The sequence below is a fragment of the Aethalodelphis obliquidens genome, unplaced genomic scaffold (assembly GCF_003676395.1).
Source record: "Aethalodelphis obliquidens isolate GAN/ISIS:26980383/991018 unplaced genomic scaffold, ASM367639v1 scaffold28, whole genome shotgun sequence".
Lineage (NCBI taxonomy): Eukaryota > Metazoa > Chordata > Mammalia > Artiodactyla > Delphinidae > Aethalodelphis > Aethalodelphis obliquidens.
The window spans coordinates 14,755,067-14,777,339 of record NW_020837972.1 but is presented as its reverse complement, the minus strand read 5'-3'; the positions used below and the strand labels follow the sequence as shown (position 1 = coordinate 14,777,339).

General features: G+C 41.0%; 1 long non-coding RNA gene across 1 annotated transcript; it reads right to left on the bottom strand.

The window, feature by feature from the left end:
* Nucleotides 1–444: 444 nt before the first annotated feature.
* Nucleotides 445–19,267, bottom strand: LOC113630050 (uncharacterized). Its single transcript, XR_003436807.1, has 3 exons — nt 19,257–19,267; nt 5,753–5,807; nt 445–524 (listed from the first exon to the last, which is right to left on the bottom strand). It is a non-coding gene; the product is annotated as an uncharacterized LOC113630050 (long non-coding RNA).
* Between the last annotated feature and the right edge of the window lie 3,006 nt (nt 19,268–22,273).

Sequence of the window (22,273 nt, the reverse complement as noted above, 5' to 3'; positions counted from 1 at the left end):
TTCACAGTGTTGTGCAACCACCACCTCTATCCAGTTCCAAAACATTTTCATCACTCCAAAAGAAGACCCTGTACCCCATTAAGCAATTATTCCTCCCTCTCCCCTCCCCCCAGCCCCTGGCAACCACCAAGCTATGTTCCATCCCTATGGATTTACCTATTCTGGACATTTCATATAAATAGAATCATACAATATGTGACCTTTTGTGCCTTTTTTTTTTTACTTAGCATAAAGTCATTAATATCCATGTTAAGTTTTTAAAAAAATAAATTTATTTATCTGGCTGCTTTGGGTCTTCGTTGCTGCATGCGGGCTTTCTCTAGTTGCGGTGAGCGGGCACTACTCTTCGTTGTGATGCGTGGGCTTCTCACCGCGGTGGCTTCTCTTGTTGCGGAGCATGGGCTCTAGGTGCGCAGGCTTCGGTAGTTGTGGTGCACGGGCTATAGAGCACAGGCTCAGTAGTTGTGATGCATGGGCTTAGTTGCTCCGCAGCATGTGGGATCTTCCCGGACCAGGGCTCAAACCTGTGTCCCGGGCATTGGCAGGAGGAGGATTCTTAACCGTGGTGCCACCAGGGAAATCCCCATGTTAAATTTTAAAACTGATACTTGACTTCATTATTGTAAAAACTTTTAAGTATGTTTGGAATTCCTTGGGTATATGAATCTGCTTTTTCAAGCCTAAATTTTTGAAATCTAAATACAGAGCAGTAATTTCCAATTCAAATTAATCATCCCAACTGAGATATGATGTAAGTATAAAATTATACTTATACCAGATTTCAAAGACTTAGTATGAAAAAAAAGAATGTAAAAGATCTCCTTTATCTTTTTTAAAAATATTGATTACCTATTGAAATGATACTATTTTGGAAATATTAAGTTTAATAAAATGTATTACTAACATTAATTTCAACTGTTTCTTTTTATGTTTTTCATTGTGGCTGCAAGAAAATTTTAAATTATACATGTGACTCACATTACGTTTCTATTGGACAGTGGTGGGTTAGTCAAAAGATCTAACTCAAACTAAATACTAATTCCAAAAAATTTCCGAGCATCTACCATGAACTTTTATATATTTATTTTTGCTATCATGTGAAAAAGTTGGTTAGAAATAATGTTTGCCAATTTTGTTCACCTTTCCTTAGGCTTTAGCCTGGACCAGAAATTGGTTATGGGTTAAATTATGGGAGTTTGATGAAGCTTTCCTCCTCTCCTGCCAGTTACTGTTGCTCATACAGAGTCAGAATCACTAGGAAATGTCTTATGATACAATCATTAAAATATTTTAAATGAGGAAAAATAAGGGATGTTGGCTGACCTCCCTGCTTTTCAACTCATACTTTCATGATACACCATCAGTTTTGGATGAATCAAACGTATGTGCCTTTCTGCTGTTGAGAAACGAAAAATAAGCCCTTGTTTATGGACATTCACTCATCAACATTTTGGGTGGATATTGTGTACACTGTGGTTGCTGCTGAGTGTTTAGGAGTGAAAAACCAAACAAGGTGCCTGTCCTCATGGAGCCTACATTCCAGTGAAAGGAGACAGAAAACCGATGAATAAGATAATCATAGATTCTGACAAGTTCTATGAAAAAAATTAATATAATGATTTGGTAAAGAGTAACTTTATCAAATGGTGGGGAGTGTGTGTGTGTGTGTGTCTCTAATATAGGTCAGGTAACTGGGCAGTCTCTCTGAGAAGATGACATTTGAGTTGACATTTGAAGAAAAAGGAGTCAGACATAGGAAGAGCCATGGGAAGAGCAGTCCAGGCAGAAGACACAACAGACGCAAAGGCCTTGGGTTGGGGGAGAGTTTGATGTGTTTGTAGAACAGAAAGGAAGTCATAAGACTAGGATGTGGTGAGCAAAAGGGAAAGGGTTAGGAGATGGGATTGGCAAGCAGGAGCCAACAGCAGCCAGTAGGTCATGTTAAGAAGTCTAAATTTTATTTTAAGGGTAATGGGGAGCCATTGATGGTTTTGGAGCACAAGAGTAACCAGATGCATTTTTCTCATACAAATGATCTTGTAGTATTTTCAATGGACAGCTATCCTGTTCTACAATTGCCAGAAAGAAGACCTAAGAACTGATTGTTCTGGGTAGATGTCCTCCAATATTCAATAGTATTTTAGTTAATAATCCCATATGTCAAGACACCTTGTACATGTTGCATGTATCATCTTGGCACCAGCGGCCCAAGGACCTCCCAGGAGATAACTCATCAAAAGGAAAGAAACGATCAAACAAGTTAGTCTCAAAACAAGACTTATGTTTGGCTAGAGTTTGGACGGGTGATTTTTGAGAAGAGTGGTGTACCTGTCACTCAGATTAGTTCTCATGACCAGTCCTTATGGACTTACCATGTCTGAGTTTTATGTGGCTATGGCTATAAGTAAAAACTAAGGAGTTTTTTTTTTTTTGTTGTTGTTGTTGTTGTTGTTTTGCGGTATGCGGGTCTCTCAGTGTTGTGGCCTCTCCCGTTGCAGAGCACAGGCTCCGGATGCGCAGGCTCAGCGGCCATGACTCACGGGCCCAACCGCTCCGCAGCATGTGAGATCCTCCTGGACCGGGGCACGAACCCCTGTCCCCTGCATCGGCAGGCAGACTCTCAACCACTGTGCCACCAGGGAAGCCCAAGGAGGTTGTTTAATGAAAACCTTTTTGGCCCCCAAACAATGCTGTTCTGGCATCTCATCCACATGATGGACACGGTGTGGTTGGGAGGCATTCCCTCCTACTGAACATCACCGTTGAACATCAAACTGCTTTGGCACCTGGCACCTATTTGGTACCTGATAGGAGGCAGCAGTGCCTGGCAGGAAAGTTGGTACTCAGTAATACAAGGTGGACATGACTCTTGGATAAAATGGAAGTCAACCGAGATAGTTATAATCAGCAGAAATAACAGCATGCTTGGTTAATGGGAGGGTGTCCAGAACAGGAGAAAAGGAGGAAAAAGCCATAAACACTGTAGATGACTAGACTTGTTTTTGAGCATGTGTGACTGACTCCCTCCTGAGCATCCCCAGAGATTCTGACAGGGAGTGAATTTTGCAGGAGCCTGGAGCTCTACAATAAAGAGCAGAGGAGGGTATGGTGAACTATTTTGATTGGGTTCCCCAAGAAGCCCATCCTGAGATAAGGACTCAAGGGCAGGTAGTTTATTTGGGAGATGGTCCCAGGAAACAGCAGCATGGGGAGAGGGAAAGTGCGACACAGAAAGGAAGACAACCAATAAAGGTCATGTGGCAAGCAAGTGACTGCTACGGGCAAGTGGAGCTCAGCATCCCCGGGGGCACTGGGAGACTGCAGAGAACAGGCCTCACATTATCTCAGTGGAAGGAGAGGAAGCTAGGAGATTCCTCCACCAACACCCATCCATCACTGGGTGGGGCTGTTTCTAGGGACATAAACTCTTTGGGACTTCCAGAACATCCTGCTTGCTGGCCGGGTGTGCTTCCACAGCCAGAACAAAGCTCTCATTCAGAGAGTCACAGGTGTAGCAATGGGCATCCTTTGGTGTATAGAGAGGAGTGTTGAGGGACTCTGGGCAGGGCCCCAGCAGCAGCTACTACACCAGTGACTACACCAGGCTACAAGCATAGAGGAAGTTATATTTATCTCTGTGCTAGTCTCATTTCTGGCCCCATTTCAGTCCTCACTCTTGTTTTGTTTTTCTTTTTCTCCCTTCTCTCCTACTTATAATTTATGCAATCTGGCTGTGTTTCATGTATCCTTGTAAGCAGCCTTAAATCTTTTTCTGGAACACAGTCGCACATAAATAAATAAACACCAGCAAGGTTTAACACTTCCCCTTTATTTATTGACCATTTTTTTCCCCTCTGTGAACTTCTTGGACCAGAGCCTCGTTCACCTGCGTCTAGCACTGTGCTGAGCATGTTGAAGGCATTTGATTATTGTTCTGTAGAATAATGGCACGAAGATATGCAGCTGGTTTGTAAACCGACTCTGTGACTAGAAGCAGGTACTTTCTGGCCCTTTCTTTCTTGAACCCAGTGCTTAGAACAGTGCCTGCACATAGCAGGTGCTCAGTAAATATTTGGAAGAATGAAGATTGAAAGAATGAGACTTAGAGGACCTATATCCCTAAGGGTTCCCGTAGATCACCAGTTAGAAATCTACCAACATACTGGGATTGTGTGTTTTGTAAGGTCAAAGTTGCCCTTGAAACCTCTGTCACGTGGATGTACTCATTTTCATGAGCATAAGCTGGGAGGCAGAGACTAAAGCTAGATCTAGAGATGGTGTTTTAAAATGTATACCCAGCAGGCTCTGTGCATCTCAGAACACCCAGTGGAAATTCAAATGCAGTCTGTTTATGAACCCAATCTTTGCTTGTAGGTGTCCTGGGAAACTGTTCTCAATAACACCCCTATTGAGAAAAGAATTACAAGCAATGTTGGAAACTGGGGTTCCCCAGGAATCTCAGATGCTAGAAATTGAGTGACTGCTTTACATCCCATGAATCAGAAAGAAATTATTTAATGATGGGTCACAAGCATGTAGGTATCCGGATTTTTTTTTGCTGTAATATTTTCTCCTTAAGCAGAGAATAAGCACAATAGTTTTATTTAATAAACCACTAACTAGAAATGAAAAAGTCTAGCCTTTGAAAAACAAATTCTTGACATTGAATAGATCAGCATTACCCGTAAGTAGGTTACTTCTAGGGAGCTCCATTTTCACGTAGATCTTAGCAAAGGAGGAGCGCGTTTGGCACTTGTGTTATTTATGTGCGTTTAAATTAAGATACTATTTGCATAATATAAAATTCATCCTTTTAAAGTGAACAATCCAGTGGTTTTTAGTATATTCACTATGTTAAGCAACCGTCACCACTATCTAATTCCAGAACTGTTTTCCATCACCCCAAAAGAACCCTGAATCTGTTAGCAGTTACTCCCTATTCCCCCCCTTCCTAGTTCCTGGCAAGCACTAAACTACTTTCTGTCTCTATGGATTTACCTATTCTATATATTTCATATAAATGGAATCATTCCATATATGTGACCTAACCTATCTAGCTTCTTTCATTTACCAGGATAATTTTAAGTTTCATCCACGTTGTAGCATGTACTTCCTTTTTTGTGGCTGAAGAATATTCCATGGGTGTATGCATACACCACATTTTGGTTATCCATTCATCCATGGACAGACACCTTGGTTGTTTCTACGTTTTGGCTGTTGTGAATAATGTTGCAGTGAACTTTGGAATACAAGTATCTGTTCAAGTCCTCATTTTCAGTCCCCTTGGGTGTATACCCAGGAGCGGGATTGCTAGGTCATATGGGAATCACCTGTTTTCCAAAGTGGTTACACCATTTTACATTCCCACTGGCAATGTAAGAGAGTTCCAATTTCTCCACTTCCTCACTAACACTTGTTATTCTGTGTGTGTTTAAATTATAACAATCCTAATGGGTGTGAAGTGGTTTCTAGTGGGTTACGTCTGTTTTTTTGTTTTTTGTTTTAGATGTTGGGGGTAGGAGTTTATTAATTAATTTATTTATTTTTGCTGTGTTGGGTCTTCGTTTCTGTGCAAGGGCTTTCTCTAATTGTGGCAAGCGGGGGCCACTCTTCATCGCGGTACGTGGGCCTCTCACTATCGCGGCCTCTCTTGTTGTGGAGCACAGGCTCCAGACGCGCAGGCTCAGTAGTTGTGGCTCACGGGCCTAGTTGCTCCGCAGCATGTGGGATCTTCCCAGACCAGGGCTTGAACCCATGTCCCCTGCATTGGCAGGCAGATTCTCAACCACTGTGCCACCAGGGAAGCCCTTTTTTTTTTTTTTGAAAGTTTCCATTTCCCGCTTCTTGTCTGAGCCCAGATACAACTGTTCCGGAACATCCATCCATTTTTCCCCCTATCTTTCTTCTTTCACATACTGTTTTGTTTTGTTTTGGTTTTAGAACAGTTTTAGGTTTACAAAAAATTCAGCAGATAGTACAGAGTTGCCATATACCCCCTTCTTCTGGTCACAGTTTCTCCTCTTAGAAACATCATATGTTAGTATGATATATTTGTTACAATTGGTGAACCAATATTGATACATTATTATTAACTAAAGTCCCTAGTTTACATTAGGGTCTGTTCTTTATGCTGTACAGTTGTATGGGTTTTGACGAATATGTAATGTCCTATATCCATCATTATAGTATCGTACAAAGTAGTTTCATTGCCCTGGAGATCCTCTGTTCTTCACTTATTCATCCCTCCCTCCCTCCTCCAAAGTGCTGCCAACCACTGATCTATTCCTGTCTCTTTTTACTAGAATCCCTTTTACTTTTGACTATAGTTTTGTATTTTCCAGAATGTCGTGCCTTTAGCCTTTTCAGACTGGCTTCTTTTACTTGTTTGTTCACCTTTTGAAGGACATCTTGGTTGCTTTCAGTAATTACAAATAAAGGTATTATAGGCATTCAGTGATTGAGTGATGACAGGGAGAAGCCAATGACATTGAATAACTGTTTATTACTTACATTCCCAAGAGAAGGGGACACACCATGCCATGCAGGGCCACAGGGGAAGCATCAGGTTTTGATCAGTAGGCAGAAGCAGGAATAAGAGGAAAGCCTAAGCGAGAGCCTTTACTGAGCTTCTGCAGGAAGGAAGAGGCAGGACGAGCAATTTAGGATTGGCTCCTTTGAATAATTCCAGTGGGCTCTGGGGCATAGGAGCTGTCCTCAGCTGTCCAGGACCTGATTCTGGGGTGATTAGGGCAGAGGAAATATTGGCTTAGTGTGTGTTAGCTAAGCAGGTGGGTGAGGTCATGGCACTGGATCAGGTGGTCTGTGCGTGCCTAGACATGTTCCAGGCAAGCAGTCCACCGCCCCTAGGAATTAGCTAGCCCTGTAGGGGCAGTCTCTCCTCAGATCTGAAAGGTCCCCCAAGATGTCAAAATATCGTACAATACAGAAAATAAAAAAACATGATTAATACACTGAGTTTCCCTATAGGGATGATTTTGGGATAGGTTCTCTGGAAGCAGATGCTTATATGGGGTTTGGGATTCAGCCCCTCTGAAAAGAAAAGTCTGGTTGCAATAGTAGCTTGACAAAGGCTTGGCCAACCCAGAGGGAAGCTCTGGAGCGAGGATTGCCCATCAGCCTGTCCCGCATCTGGAGGAAATGGGCAGATTTATAGCCTGGCCTTGCTCGGTCAGCAGTGCAGACTGCTCTGGGAAGGACGTTACCTTGAGCTAGGCGTCTCTCTGCCCCTAAAGCAGACCCTGAAGGAGCTGACAGCTGGGGGCCATCTGCTGACCCCACTCCCTGCAGGTGGACAGCAAGTCCTTCCTCAAGGGGGAATGTGGGCGGCACATCTGTGACCGCCTCAGGGATCCCTTTCCAGTTGGCCTCAGCGGTTGCTGGCTTGAGGACACACTCTTACTGGCCGCCTTTCTGTCCCTGCCTCACTTTCCCACTCTCCTTCACTTCCTCAATAAACTGCTTGCACCGAAATCTTTGTCATAAAGTCTGCTTTTGGGGGAACTGAAACCAAGACACATCCAACTTGCCTTTAGAGTGACGTTCCTTGGGGCAGGTCTGGTGGTTTCCAGTTACATAAATGTACTTTTCTTGACTTACATATACTTAGGGTGATTCAAGTCCTGGTTTGTTCAACGCAATTCCTGTTTACTCTATTGCCCTGATGTCCATTCCATTGTCCCTTTTTCTCTTAAAACTGTCTTGGTTTGGATGATACATTTTATGATCAATGTACCACTCTTTGAAGTGAGTGATCCTTAATAAGATCTGTGGACAAGGGAAAGTGGTTTGTTTTGATCTTGAATGCCATTAACTCATTTATTTTGGGTGAATCATCCAATTTTAGAGCTGGAAGCAACTTCCAGGCCTGGCTAATCCGTTGACTCTCAACTTTTTTTGTTGTTTTTTCTCTGTTGGGACGCACATGGTTGGATATTCACATGCATAACACTCCCATGAAATTCCCAATATGCCAGCTGTAACTCCACTCCTTTTCTCCTACTTAGGAAAGCACATTGAATGCAGACGAGAATTAGGTTGTTATAGGGATAAGGTATTATTTAAAAAAAGATGAGTCATTCTCCAGCTCCGCTGTTTTAATCACTAGCATCAAATCAGTCATGACACAGTTCATGATCGATTGAATTTGAGAACTGCTTATCTTGTTCCAAACCCCTGCATTACATAAAAAAGTCATTTAGCCACATGGTGGCCCCATTTTCTCACCTGGAAACAGGGATGCTAAAAATCTCCTTCCCTGTCTGATTGAGTTATGGTGGAAATGAGATAACGAATGTGAAAGCTTTGGGAAGTATAAATCCTTTGAACCAATGGAAGCTCTTGTGGTGGCTATCTGTAGATGGGAAGAAGCAGCCATATGTGTTGAGAATTTTCTAGAGCCACACCAGAATTTACAAAATAGGTGACTGTGCATCCGTCTGGTTTGCCCACGGATTCTTTCCTTAGGACATTGGTGAGTCAACATTTTACCGGTGCTCCTGGTCATTACGTGGATTCTCTTTACATCTTTGCTAAGGTGTCTTCGTCAAAACCCAATGGTTGCAAGAGACAAAAATCCAACATGAATTAGCTTGAATAAATTGGCTCACATAATGAAACCACGGGAATGTCCTGGTTGGAGTTGGCCACAGGGATGACCAGATTCCACGATGTTCCAATCGCAAAGATTCTTTGTGCCTCTCACGCATACTGCTCTCTACTTACTGGCTTCGTTTTCTCAGAACAGCGTCTTCACTAGGTTGCGGGGATGGCTATCGGATGCTGGGCTCCCATCTTTACCGCTTTGGCTCACCCTTGGACCAATCACTGTAGTCGGGGAAATAATAGGTAGACTAAGCCTGTTAAGCCAGATGCCCACACCTCAGATCAATTACCCAAGGGCTTCTCATGCACACGGTTGCTTCAGGGATTGTTGGGAGCCGGCAGCTACCAGATCTGTGCCTATCATTCAGGGGAAATAAAGTCTTATAGATTGTCAAACCTTTATTCCTAATGACTCTTTTACATTTCCTGGGCTATAAATAATAAATCCTTTCCCTTTCCTTCCCAATGCAAATATTTTGAATATTTTAATAATTGCTTTCCAAAGCCTACTTTCAAAACCACTCTTCAAAAGGTTTATGCCAATATATACCCCCACAAACAGATGGTGGTGGGCATTCTTGAATTGAAAACTATCATTGATCTGTCCTGTGGTTTTCAGCTGAGGGTGATTGTGACTTCCCAGTGGATAACAGCAACGTCTGGAGACATTTTTGATTGTCACATACTGGCGTGATGCTACTGGCTTCTAGTGAATAGTAGACAGGATGCTGCTAGACATCCTTCAATGCACAGATAGCAGCTCCCCACAACAAAGAATTATCTGGTCCAAAATCTCAATAATGCTGAGGTTGGGAATCTCTGATCTATACAAACAGATATGGCCTGGGTTTTATTTTTACATATAAAGAAGTCTCAACAAGAAGACTTGCCTCAACAGAAAACTTTGACAGCACACTCTATGGCTGGTCTTGACATAGGGAGGTACACTTGAAGTCCTGTTTTCCCAGGTTGGGAAGAGGGCATTGAACATGGCACGTAAAAGTTTTCAAATTGCCCAGCTAAACTGCTTGGAAAACTCACTCTTCCAAGCTCTGCCTGACACTTTGTTTTAAGGGTAGTGTGCATTTAAAGCACTTTAGCAAAAGAGAGGTAGCTCGGATTACAACTGAATGCGGGAATTACTGATGTTTGGTTTATTTCTATTCTGATGCTTGGAAAATAATAGTCATATACCATCATTAAAGAAATTTAATGCATAACAAAATAGAATGTAAGCAAACTCCCACTAACAGGGTCTGGTCTCAGCAAATTAGACAACAGAAAATAATTTAACTTTCAGCTTCCTGATTTTGCATCTTTCTCCATGTCACTCATTTTCCCCCTCCATCCATTGACCCCAACTAATGGTACCAGCTGCTTCTTCTCTTCGGAAGTAGTATAATGAGGCAATAAAGAGGAGGGAGTCTGTCACTGGCCTACCTGAATCTGCTGATTACTGTTGGTGCAACTCCAGGCAAATTACTTAACTAACCTTAGTCTCCTCATCTGTAAAGTGGAGACGATAATGGTGCCTCCTCATAAGGTTGTTGTGAGGGTTAAATAGTTAATATACACAAAGAACTTAGAACAGTGCCTGGAACATAAACACTATGTGAGTGTTAGTAATATTACTTCCAATTCTCTACCCCTTTCTCGAAACCTGATGTCAGACTGATTCCCAGTATAGTTTAAATGAATGGGAACAGTTCAGTAGGGAGTGGTGGTGACCGTCTTTGGGGTTAAGAACCTGAAATCTCGACTGGATAGTACCCCTCACACAACCCGGCCAACACATTTTCAATACAGGCGTAAAACTCTTCCAGGAATAGAGATATTTAGAGCAGGGGTGGGCAAACTATAGCCTGCAGGCCAAATCCAGCAAGCCTTTTGTTTTTGTAAATAAAGGTTTTTGAAGTCCAGCCACACCTATTTTTAATGCATTATCTAAGTTTGTTATTGTGTTATAATGGCAGAATCGAGAATTCACAAAGGCAAAGTTGAGTAGTCACAGCAGAGGCTGTAGGACTTGCAGTCTCAAATATTTTCATCCTTCACAGAACAAGTCTGCTACTCTCTGCTCTAGACCCTTGTGACTCCAAGTACCAGTTTGTGGACCTGCAGCGTCATCTTCACCCGGGGACCAGTTAGAAATGCAGAGTCTCAGGCTCCATCCCAGACCGACTTTATCAGAAGCTGCATTTTAACACAATCTCCAGGGAGCTTGTGCGCACGGTAAGTTTGGAGGATACCGTGTAGAGGGCTCTTGCTTTGCGAGGAAGAGTAATTTATGTGACTTTCAGGGTTCCTTCTAATGCCAAGCTTCAAGTGAAGAACTTAATTGATTCCTTTTTATTCTTTTTTTAAATTTATTTTTAATTGAGATATAATTGACATGTAAAATTATATTAGTTTTATATGTACAACATAATGATTTGATATATGTATATATTGTAAATGATTACCACAATAGGTTTAGTTAATATCCATCACCGCACATAATTACAATTTTCTTTTCTTGTGATGAGAACTTTTAAGATCTACCGTCTTAGCAACTTTCCATTATACAATACAGTATTGCTATGTGTGCTGATTCTTGCTTGTCTCTCACTGATCTGAAATCCTTTTTTTTTTTGGCCACACTGCACAGCTGGTGGGATTTTAGTTCCCCAACCAGGGATTCAACCCAGGCCCTTGGCTGTGAGAGTGCGGAGTCCTAACACTGGACTGCCAGGGAATTCCCTGATCTGAAATCTTAAACTTTGGGAATATTACTTGAAATTAATAAGTTTAGAGCTTGGAAAAAAAGGTTAGAGATGCTGTTTCTTCCTTCTCTCTCTTCTTGGTCCATTTTCCTTTTCTTTGTCACTTTCCAGGGTTTATGTGCCTTCAGAGCTAGAGAACTTAGCTTTTGTTTGCTTGTTTGTTTTGTTTGTTTTGTCTTCTACCCAGAATAAAACTAAAGAAGTAATATCAATTTGGTTGTAGTCAGCAAACTAGGAGTCAGATAACGTGGGTTCCAGCCTCATCTGAGCTCTGCTCTTGCCCGGCTGCAAGGGCCTATGCAAGCTGGGTCTCAGTTTCCTCATCTGCAAAATGGGAGTAATTTTACCAGCTCAGGGTCTCCCTCACGGGGTTGCTATGAGGATGAGTTACAATACTGTATGTGAGAACGCTCTGTCATTGGTAAAGAAGCATAAAAACATAAGGAATTATTTATAGACTGCCTGGAATAGAGCCTTGAACACAATAGGTGCTGCAGAGATGTTGGGTAGAATTTTTTCCTGTGCGAACTGCTGCAGTAATAGCCACCAGATGGCAGCAAAATGCAAGCTTCCCCTCAAAAGGCTCCTCAGGTCCGCTCCTGGGGTTTTCACAGGGCAGTAAAGTACAGCTGATGGTTTCCCCTGAGTTCTATCAAGTTGATACCCCTTCACTCACTTTCTGCCTCCCAACCTTTCCTTACTCCCAAACCAACCACGTGTCTTTTTTTTCTTTCTGCCGATTCCTACCATGGGAATGGTAACTTCCTCCCTCCACCCCACTGCCCCCCAAATGCATTGAGGGGCAAATCAGAAGTTACAGCAGTCTCTGAATTCAGAGTCCAAAGTTAATATGAATTGGCAATGGGGATTAAACCTAGGGGAATTATGAAATAAATGTCAGGCAAAATCGGTGAAAATTGATGAGGCAATGGGAAAAAGGAAAATATTTACACATATTATTTGTTCTCCTGTTCCTGGTGGGCCATCCATCCACCCATCATCCAGTCGACAAACATTCATTCTTCATTTGGGAATTCAGGTGCAGTCCCAATCTCTCTCACGGAGAGAGTAGAGACAACTATTGGACAGCTAATTTATCATACATGCGATGGGAGCTAAGCCATCTAGGGAACCCTGGAGATGTGTAATGGGGTGACCTAATGTTTGGAAGGGGTCAGCACAGGCCTCCCTAGGAAAGTGACCCAAGGAGGTGTAAGAGTTGTCTTGGCAAAGGAGGGCAGGGTATGAGTAAGAACCCTCTAAGCAGAGAAAACAGCATAGTTGATGGTTCAATGACCTCCATATAATTTTAGAGCACTCCTATGGAGAAAATACATAAAGACCCAAAGAAACCAGGATTCAAGGACAACAGATTTCTATTTTATTTATTGCAACATCATCTATACATAATGGAAAATTTCTCTTACATGTGTGTAGGAGGCAACATTTCTTCAGTCTGTAGCTGATGATGGATTGCATTAATTTCATACAGTCCCTATGATAACTCTATGACCCTCCCACCCCTGGATTATGCAGGATACAATCCCTGTCCTCAAGGGGCTGATAGTTTATTTGGAGCAATGTTTGCCTCCCACTCCCCACTCTCTTTGTCTTAACACTTCGGGGCAGCTCTTATTAAACATTCCACATTTTGGTCCTGTTTTTCTTGCCTCTGTTCCTATTCCTCTGATCTCTCCCCGTCGCCTCTTCCCCGACGCTTGTTAGGCTAGGAGTTCCAAACCGGAATCCATGGACCCCCAAGGAGACTGTGGATAGAATTCAGGCATCTGTGAACTTGGCTGGGGGAAAATCACTTCTTCATTTCCACCAAGTTCTAAATCAAAGTAATCCTTTCTCCTTCCATTATGGGTGTAAGCAACAAAACACAAGAGTGTCAGCGGTGCCTGTGACTTGGCCACCAGGACAAGTCACAGACATTTGAATCTCACATGTGTAGCTGTTGCTGCTATTTCAAAGTGAACGCTTGTCACTGCTTCGAAATGATGGCAGATTTTAGGTGTGCTGCTGGACGTTACTATTCAGTACATTGATAAACACACACACACATGACTATGTCCCAAATTAGTTTTTTTAAAGTGTTTTGATAACTCTCTTTCAACATAATTAGTTCCCTGGTAACTCTGCATGTTTTATTTTAAGCATTTAAAACTGTTATTTTGAGGACGGTCTCTCAGTTTCACAGTATGGCCGAAGGTACTCCACACACAGGGGAGGGGAGAAATCCCCGCAAAACCCAAGAGTTCCTTGAGCTTGGCTTCAGCTCTCCCCTCTCTGGGTGGACTCAGGGCAACGTGATGACTTCTGTGGGCCCGAGGCACTTTTGCCTCTGGGGGCCCCTCCTCCATAAAGGATATTAAAAATTCTGTTTTACGACTGCATAGGTATAAAGATGCAAATAATCCAGACTGGGTTCATTATTATTATATTTATTTGTTTTCTTCTGCTTTCAAAAACAATTAAAACATTTTTGTGGGCACTAGGCACTGGGCCTGCTGGGCCCGATGGAGAAGTCGGCCCTGAGTGAACTCATCCGTTTCCATTCTTCGACTGTTGCCTTTGGCCCAGTGACACTCAGGTCTTCCATCACCAGTCCTATCATCTTTCTTGATGGCAGAGCTGACCATCTAGTCACTCACCGAATATCCACACTGGGTGTTCCAGAAGCATCTCAAATGCATCAGGTCCCAAACTGAAACACATTGCTATTCTCTCCAAAGGATATAAAAATATATCCTTATTTTTACCACCATCCAACCAGTCATGAATGGAGAAGCCCTGGGGTCATCTGTGACTCCTTCCTATCCCTTCATTCTCCACATCCAATCACCAAATCCTGCTAACCCCACCTCCCAAGTCTGTCCCAGGTCCAGCTCCTGCCTTCCATTCCCAATGCCCCTGACCTACTTCAGACCAGAATCACTTGCTTGCCTGGAATCTCCCACAGCTCCCTGACGAGTCTTCCTCTATCTGCCCGCTCCAGTCATCGTACTGGGATCCTGATCTGATCTGATCATATCCCATGGCTGCCCAATCCTTGAACCGTTCCCCACTGTCTACATTAACAGTGAGTCTTGAACTGAGGGGTTTGTTAAAAGTTCAGGTTTATGGGTCCCACTTCAGAGACAAAGCCCACCAAATTAGAATCTCTGCAGATTCTTACCAGGTTCCTACCCAGGACCCTGTGTGCTTAATAAATTTCCCCCCAAGGATTCTCATGCAGATTCAAGTTTAGGAACCATTGCACATTACAATTACCTGGAGCGTTTAAAAAATACAGATTTCTAGAGCCCACTCCAAACCACTTAAACCAGAATGCCTGTGGGTGGAGCCAGGCATCTGTAATTTTTAAAACCTCCCTTGGCAAGTCTGGTTTGCAGTCAGGAGTAAGAACTACTAGTTTAGGAAATTCTTAAACAGGTTAAACAGTCCCTGAACAATGGAGTTGAATATTTACTGAAGTTAATAGGTTATTTTCTCCCTGGAACCTGATCTTATATGTTGCTTTTTTTTTTAGCGGTACGCGGGCCTCTCACTGTTGTGGCCTCTCCCGTTGCGGAGCACAGGCTCCGGACGCACGGGCTCAGCGGCCATGGCTCACGGACCCAGCCTCTCCATGGCATGTGGGATCCTCCCGGACCGAGGCACGAACCCGCGTCCCCTGCATCAGCAGGCGGACTCTCAACCACTGTGCCACCAGGGAAGCCCTGTTGCTTCTTTTTTATGTTGGGAAGAAGGAAAACTCATTCTTATTTTGACTGCTGTCACTGGGAAACTGCTTAGCAAGTCAAGTCATGCATTTCCATTCGGTGCTGGGCACGATGATTATTAAGCTCTGAAACTGTCAGAGTGCACAGAGCTGAAGTTGGCTGATTTGTCATTCTGTGGCTTCATGTTAATCAGTGGGGCGATGGCCCTGCTGCATCCCTGATGTCTATGGACTGCTTTGCACAGTCCTCTTGGAAATAATATACCTCTTTTCCTCTTCAGTTCATGGGATAAAAATAAGACACAGAAATTTAAGGGAGCTGCTCAAGGCTGGATATCTCATAAGTGTCAAAGTCAAGGGTAGACTCTCAAGTCAGGTTATACTACACAAAGTGGTAAGCTGATGATATTAAAGCTACTGGGCATTTAGAATAAGTATTTTGGATGACACAGGCCCTTGTCTTCACTTATTATCCTTGTTCTCTCTCAAATTTTTTATTATACAAGCTGAACTCATGGGCCAAACTCATCACTTATTTGCTTGTGCACTTTGCTAACCTATGCCCAATCTAACGGGGATCGGTTAAGTTCTTACTATTAGATGTAGGACACGGAACTGAATTATACAGTCATTTCAACATTCGTACAAAGCTGTGGTGAGCTGGAGCCAGATCCTGCCAGCCACCAGCAACGAGTTATGTACATCTCTTCCCATCTATGTAGTTAGTGACATCACACTGATAACTTGAAATGTAAGTGGGTGTATTTACATCACAGAAATTGGCAAACATAACAAATGTCATGGGTTTCCGGTGGCTTTTTTTTTTTTTTGGTTTGTTTGTTATTTTTAACCTCTAGACAGCCAGTTGTTAAACATTTATGAAGACACCACTGGAGCTAGATCAGCATAGAAACTTATCCAAGCCCTTCAGGCTTTCACAAGTGGTGCAATCAACTAGCCAACATGATGAAAGAGAATTGATTTGAATGTCACCTTTGGTACATTCTTCATTAGGCTTTCTTTTGAATTCAGCCTACAAAATGTCAACTTCAAAATGTGATAACATTTCTTGCCTATCGGATTGGTTGAGAAGGATGTTGATAATATCCAGAACTGGCAAAGGTGAGGGGGAGAGGACACTCTCAGGCACTGGTGATGGAAGAGTCAATACAATCCTTTGGAAGGGCAATTGACCAAATTGTGTCCAAAGCCTGAAGATGTGCTAACTTCCTGAGGTTATCCTAAGGAAATAATGAAAGATGTAGGCAACAGCTTATGCTTAAAAATGTTCATTGCAGCATTATTTACAACAATGGTTCTCAATTCTACTTGCATTTTAGATTCATTGGGGAAGTTAAACCCAGTACAGCAGTGGTTCTCAACCAAGTGGGGGGCTGTTAGGGAAGTAAAGGAGCATTTTGCATGCAGGAGACATGTGGCAGAATCTGGAAACATTTTTTTCGTTGTCACAACTGGGAAGGAGTGTGCTCTTGGCATCTAATGGGTAGACGCCAGGGATGCTGATAAACATACTACAGAGCGCAGAAAATGTCCCTGCAACAAAGATTAATCTGGTCCAGGGACTTCCTTGGTGGTCCAATGGTTAAGACTCCACACTTCCAATGCAGGGGGCCCAGGTTCAATCCCTGCTCTGGGAACTAGATCCCGCAAAGAAGATCCTGCATGCCGAAATGAAGACCCTCACAGACAAACAAATAAATAAATAAACAAATATTGAAAAAAAAAAGATTCATCTGGTCCAAAGTGTCAATAGTGTTGAGATTAAGAAACCCTGTGGTATACCGATGTCTGGGCCTCACCTCAGACTAATTACATCAAGCAAATACTGATGCTCTCTTGGGGGAGAGCATCAGTGTTTAAACAAAAACAACAGCCTCTCAGGTGACTCTACTGTGCAAACAGAGCTGAGAACCTCCAATATTTACTTTCAAAAAATTGGAAATAACATATAATTAATAACAAGACACTAGTTACATGAATTTGGTACCTTCTTAATAACATGTGAGATTAGACATCAATGAGAAAAAGAGAAACAACAGAAAACTGCACAAAGGACATGAAAAGGCAATTTTCAGGGAAAATAAACAAATAAGCAATAAATATCTATATATCTACATGTACTTCTCTCTCGCTCTCTCTGTGTATATATGTGTATATATACATATTTATATATAGATAGAGCAAGCTCACTAACAATTAGAGAAATGCAAATTAAAAACAACCATGAAATACAATTTTTCACTTATCAGTTTAACAAATTTTTAAAAAATTGACACTAATGTTGGCAAAAGGGTGGAGAAAGAGTAGAAAAATACTTTCAAAACTTTTGGTGAAAGTGGAAGTTGGTACATCCTCTTGGAGGGCAATTTGGCAGTATTTTACAAAATTTAAAATATATTATCGATCCTAAAAGTGTATAGATTTGCAAAGTATACAGAATTTATAAGTCAAAGGAGATATGCATTTAAAATTTTGTTATATGTTACCAAATTGGCTTCATACACACACACACCACATATTATATGTGGGCACTGTTCTAAGCAATTATAAGATATCTATCTATCTATTGATCACCTATCTTTCTGTCTATCGAGAGAAGAAAGAAAGACAATAGAGAGAGTGAGAATTTCATCATTGTGTATAACATCAAAGAACTAAGAATTGCAAAAGTGGCCAAGTGGAGACTAGTTTAAAAATTATTGTATATTTATGCAACAAACCATGAAGAACGCCATGCAACCTTAGAAAGCTATCTAGATTATATTGTTACATATTAAATAATAAGTTGTTGAACAAAAATGTAGTGATTCCATTTATAGATGTATAACCGTAAAATATTCTGGAAGGAATCACAAGATACCTTTAGCAGTAGGAGTGTCATAAAGGTTTTTTTCTTTCCTACTCTCCTGTACTGTTAGAATTTTTCTTTTTTTACCATGGGTGTATATTTTACATATTCAAATCTATTTAAATATATTATGATTTATACACATTTTTGAAGAAGAATGTTAAGTAAATAATAATATCCATGATATACCACTAATGGAAAAATTTGACTCCCAAACAGTTTATATGATACAGATTTATTTTTAAAACATTCACAGAGAAGACTGGAAAGTATACACATTGAAATGTTTCGCTGTTTAGAAGATCGATGTTTTCTTTGTGCTTTCTGCTTTTCTCTGTTTTTCAAAATTTCTGCACTGAACTTGTGATTCTTCTGAAATTAGAAAAATTTTTAAACCAACAATAAATGTTATTTTTCTCCCAAAAGTACATGTACACCCAACTGCTAGGACATTGCACATAGCTCTAGTGTAGTAATGTGCGAAAACAATTTGGCCGTGAGTACAATATTTTGCCAGGCATCTGTGGTGAGGCTGCAAAGTGGATCAGCTGGCACAGTGACCCTGTAAGCCCTTTGTTAAAAATGTCACTTCCTCCACACATGGCTCCCAGAAGCACTTCATTTTTGTATCCTTTTATTTAATATGAAAAATATTTCTGCTGCAGAAATTCATTGTCATCTCAAGTTTAAAGAGAAGATATTTTCTTCTCAGGGAATGGAGTGCCGATATCTCCAAAGGGAAGCAGCGCCCGCCCGAGTCCTTTATTCAACAGACATTTATAGGGCATTGTTTTAGGAGTTTGGGTTCCAGGGGTAAAGGAGACATTCAAGGTTCCTGCTCTTAAGAAGATGACATTATATAGTAGACTCTAGGTCCATCCACCTCACTACAAATAACTCAATTTCGTTTCTTTTTATGGTTGAGTAATATTCCATTGTATATATGTGCCACATCTTCTTTATCCATTCATCTGTTGATGGGCACTTAGGCTGCTTCCATGTCCTGGCTATTGTAAATAGAGCTGCAATGAACACTTTGGTACATGACTCTTTTTGAATTATGGTTTTCTCAGGGTATATGCCCAGTAGTGGGATTGCTGGGTCACATGGTAGTTCTATTTTTATTTTGTTATTTTTTTATTTTTTTTAACATCTTTTATTGGGGTATAATTGCTTTACAATGGTGTTTAAGTTTCTGCTTTATAACAAAGTGAATCAGTTATACATATACATATGTTCCCATATCTCTTCGTTCTTGCATCTCCCTCCCTCCCACCCTCTGTATCCCACCGCTCCAGGCGGTCACAAAGCACCAAGCTGATCTCCCTGTGCTATGCGGCTGCTTCCCACTAGCTTTCTACCTTACGTTTGGTAGTGTATATATGTCCATGCCTCTCTCTCGCTTTGTCACAGCTCACCCTTCCCCCTCCCCATATCCTCAAGTCCATTCTCTAGTAGGTCTGTGTCTTTATTCCTGTCTTACCCCTAGGTTCTTCATGACATTTTTTTTCTTAAATTCCATATATATGTGTTAGCATACGGTATTTGTCTTTCTCTTTCTGACTTATTTCACTCTGTATGACAGACTCTAGGTCTATCCACCTCATTACAAATAGCTCAATTTCATTTCTTTTTATGGCTGAGTAATATTCCATTGTATATATGTGCCACATCTTCTTTATCCATTCATCCGATGATGGGCACTTAGGTTGTTTCCATCTCTGGGCTATTGTAAATAGAGCTGCAATGATCATTTTGGTACATGACTCTTTTTGAATTATGGTTTTCTCAGGGTATATGCCCAGTAGTGGGATTGCTGGGTCACATGGTAGTTCTATTTTTAGTTTTTTAAGGAACCTCCATACTGTTCTCCATAGTGGCTGTATCAATTTACATTCCCACCAACAGTGCAAGAGGGTTCCCTTTTCTCCACTGCCTCTCCAGCATTTATTGTTTGTAGATTTTTTTCATGATGGCTATTCTGATTAGTGTGCGGTGATAGCTCATTGTAGTTTTGATTTGCATTTCTCTAATGATTAGTGATGTTGAGCATTCTTTCATATATTTGTTGGCAAGCTGTATATCTTCTTTGGAGAAATGTCTATTTAGATCTTCTGCCCATTTTTGGATTCAGTTGTTTGTTTTTTGGGTATGGAGCTGCATGAGCTGCTTGTAAATTTTGGAAATTAATCCTTTGTCAGTTGCTTCATTTGCAAATATTTTCTCCTATTCTGAGAATTGGCCTTTCGTCTTGTTTATGGTTTACTTTGCAAAAGCTTTTAAGTTTCATTAGGTCCCATTGGTTTATTTTTGTTTTTATTTCCATTTCTCTAGGAGGTGGATCAAAAAGGATCTTGCTGTGATTTATGTCATAGAGTGTTCTGCCTATGTTTTCCTCTAAGAGTTTGATAGTGTCTGACCTTACATTTAGGTCTTTAATCCATTTTGAGTTTCGTTTTGTGTATGGTGTTAGGGAGTGTTCTAATTTCACTCTTTTACATGTAGCTGTCCAGTTTTCCCAGCACCACTTATTGAAGAGGCTGTCTTTTCTCCATTGTATATTCTTGCCTCCTTTATAAAAAATAAGGTGACCATAGGTGTGTGGGTTTATCTCTGGGCTTTCTGTCGTGTTCCATTGATCTATATTTCTGTTTCTGTGCCAGTACCGTACTGTCTTGATTACTGTAGCTTTGTAGTATAGTCTGAAATCCAGGAGCCCGCTTCCTCCAGCTCCATTTTTCGTTCTCAAGATTGCTTTGGCTATTCGGGGTCTTTTTTGTTTCCATACAAATTGTGAAATTTTTTGTTCTAGTTCTGTGAAAAATGCCAGTGTTAGTTTCATAGGGATTGCATTGAATCTGTAGATTGCTTTGGGTAGCATAGTCATTTTCACAATGTTGATTCTTCCAATCCAAGAACATGGTATATCTCTCCATCTGTTTGTATCATCTTTAATTTCTTTCATCAGTGTGTTATAGTTTTTCGCATACAGGTCTTTTGTCTCCTTAGGTAGGTTTATTCCTAGGTATTTTACTCTTTTTGTTACAATGGTAAATGGGAGTATTTCCTTAATTTCTCTTTCAGATTTTTCATCATTAGTGTATAGGAATGCAAGAGATTTCTGTGTGTTAATTTTGTATCCTGCTACTTTTCCAAATTCATTGATTAGGTCTAGTAGTTTTCTGGTAGCATCTTTAGGATTCTCTATGTAGAGCATCATGTCATCTGCAAACAGTGACAGCTTTACTTCTTCTTTTCCGATTTGGATTCCTTTTATTTCTTTTTCTTCTCTGATTGCTGTAGCTAAAGCTTCCAAAACTATGTTGAATAACAGTGGTGAGAGTGGAAAACCTTGTCTTTTTCCTTATCTTAGAGGAAGTGGTTTCAGTTTTTCACCATTGAGAACGAAGTTGGCTGTGGGTTTGTCATATATGGCCTTTATTATGTTGAGGTAAGTTCCCTCTATGCCTACTTTCAGCAGGGTTTTTATCATAAATGGGTGTTGAGTTTTGTTGAAAGCTTTTTCTGCATCTATTGAGATGATCATATGGTTTTTCCTTCAATTTGTTAATATGGTGTATCACATTGATTGATTTGCATATATTGAAGAATCCTTGCATTCCTGGGATAAACCCCACTTGATCATGGTGTATGATCCTTTTAGTGTGTTGTTGGATTCTGTTTGCTAGTATTTTGTTGAGGATTTTTGCATCTATGTTCATCAGTGATATTGGCCTATAGTTTTCTTTCTTTGTGACATCTTTGTTTGGTTTCGGTATCAAGGTGATGGTGGCCTCATAGAATGAGTTTGGGAGTATTCCTACCTCTGCTATATTTTGGAAGAATTTGAGAAGGATAGGTGTTAGCTTTTCTATAAATGTTTGATAGAATTCGCCTGTGAAGCCATCTGGTCCTGGGCTTTTGTTGGAAGATTTTTAATCACAGTCTCAATTTCAGTGCTTGTGATTGGTCTGTTTATACTTTCTACTTCTTCCTGGTTCAGTCTCGGAAGGCTGTGCTTTTCTAAGAATTTGTCCATTTCTTCCAGGTTGTCCATTTTATTGGCATAGAGTTGCTTGTAGTAATCTCTCATGATCCTTTGTATTTCTGCAGTGTCAGTTGTTACTTCTCCATTTTCATTTCTAATCTATGCCAGTGTGGTTTTTTAGAGATAAGTCAGTGAGGAGTAACAGAGCAGATGAGGTGGCGAAGGTGGACAGTGTCCAAGCAGGGTCTTGTAATTTATTGATGAAGAGGTTGCATTTTATTCTAAGTTAAAAACCAACAATAGTA